The following is a 2,320-nucleotide window of genomic DNA, read 5'->3' as shown; positions in this document are numbered from 1 at the left end:
TCCACCTTGGAGAGGAACCCTCGGGCATGTGGCTTCCCTTCCTTTGGAAAACATCAGAATAGCATCCAGAATCCCCATGGTTATTCTCCCTTTCGGTGAACACCCAGAAGCTGTTAAGCCATTTATGGGAAACTCATATCGCCAGCAGGTGGTTACAATAAGCACAAGAGACTTTCAGGAGTTTGTCTTAATTCACAGGGGAAACTGCCAAATCCTAGAATCCGAAGGAACTTCCTGGCACATTATTGAGCTCAATGAGTCCTCTTATGAGTTCCCTGGCAGATGCTAGCAAAATTCTTCCAAGATCTTTTCTTGTCTTAAACTTATCTTTTCATGCATAGTCTCAGCCTAGCCTGGGGTCCTCTGAAAATGTGGATTCGCCCATCAAACCCAGCTCCCGAACACACCGGAGCCACTCTCAGCACCAGAGGCCCGTCTTTTTCCAGGGCCTGGATTCAGGGTCTATTAATACCATCTTTCTAATAAGGCACTAGCAATCTCAGCCTCTGCACCACCCTGCGGGGTTATGCTGGATTTATAGGAAAACAAAGAGCTCAGACCCTTTCACTCCAAGTTCCCTGTCTCTGATAGCAAGCAGTGTGCCAGCTTTGGTGAGCTTCCCACTGTGAGGAATGCAGCAAAACCCAAGGCGGAGACAGTGCCTTCACATTCCACAGCTTTTCTGCTAAGGATGGAGGCTCACCTTGGACACCCCGCCCCTGCAGTAAGTGTCCTTGTTGTCCAGAGAGCTTGCTATAGAGATCGAGGATCAGTGGTAGGGCAAGATGTTTTCTTCTCCCATCCCCAATTTTCATGGGTTTCTGTATCTGGAGATAAAAATAAACCCTAAAATGCTCACAAATGTTTGACATGGTGGGAGATATTGAAAGATCTCCAAGTGATGTATACTACTGCTGCTTGGTCATTGAGAAAGAGACAAGAAAAGAATGTTAGTGTGGGTGACATCTCTTAGCTAAAAAGAGCCCTCTGTTCTCTCTTCTAGAAAAATGGGGACACCCTTTTTTATCACAGCTAAAGGGTTTCTGGTTTGAGGACTGGGAATTTCCCAGTGTTCTTGCTTATAGCAACTGCAACTCCCCAGCCACTCAAATTCTGAACCAGTACTTAGTGTGGTATTGGATATCTGAGGATTTGTGTGATTTGCACAGGTTAGACATCAAGTAATTATCTATTGGATGAGTAAATTTGATGCAGGAGTTTTCAGCCACACCATGATCTGTTTTTAGGAGAGCTGATAGAATTTAAATAATTTTTGTAAAGGACTGTCTCAAATGCTTGTTTTTAATTCATTCTTTTTGTTCAAATTGGAAATGAATGCTTTGAATGGCAAAGGTCTTCAGTTCTCAGACCCGTGACTACGTAGGTGGAGACTCTCTTGGTTTCCTCATATATGGTACAATCATTGCATTTCTAAAGGATGACTTCTCATCTAAAAATGTGTGGTTCACTTTTCAACATGCAATGTCTTAGGTGAACTGAGAGGTTCATAGATCAGGAAGTTGGGACCTTTCTTCTCCCCTCTCTCCCTCCCTCCTGTTCTTTTTTTTTCTCCCTCCCTTCCTTCCTTCCTTCCTTCCTTCCTTCCTTCCTTCCTTCCTTCCTTCCTTCCTTCCTTCCTTCCTTCCCTTCTCCTTTCCTCCCCCCTTTCCTCTCTTTCCCTCATAATATAATATATGTGTCATATCAATAACATTGTTAGAAGCAGGGCTACAACTAATAAGCACCGGCTTAATGACAGCATTTGCACAAATGAATTTTCTACTCCTTTGGAAAGTCTGAACTAAGGGACTACATCAGCATTCAAATGTCTGCAAATGTCTGCAGGTCTGCTGCCCCATGGGGTGCCAAGAGTAAGAAAACCACAGGTAGTTATTTTCAGGCCTAAGATAATTAAGAAACATGAATGCTTCCATCTTTATAAGTCTCTGTACATCTTTTTATCAGGCCCAATTTGTCACCAAAACAGAGGACACAACTAAGAGATTAAAAGAACTTAAAAATCCCCAATAGGAGACAGATGAATTAACATGAATGATCTGATCCATGGGGAGAAGCCAATTTCATCAAATTTCCCCCAATTATCCCCAGTTTTATCCCACAAATATACCATCTGAGCTATGAAGAGACAGAGTGAGTATGCTGTGTGGAGATTGTGGAAGGAGGTTGAGATCAATAATCCAGGGTCTGATCTGCGTTAAGTGTGTTGGTTTGCAGCAGCAAGTAGGATCCATCTTTTGTCAACTGTGAGGTGTGTATATCAGTACAAGGTAATAACCTAAAAAGATCCCTAAAGATGCAG

The sequence above is a fragment of the Cnephaeus nilssonii genome (genome assembly GCF_951640355.1).
Source record: "Cnephaeus nilssonii genome assembly, chromosome: 19".
In the NCBI taxonomy this organism is placed as follows: domain Eukaryota; kingdom Metazoa; phylum Chordata; class Mammalia; order Chiroptera; family Vespertilionidae; genus Cnephaeus; species Cnephaeus nilssonii.
Note: the sequence above shows the minus strand (reverse complement) of the source record.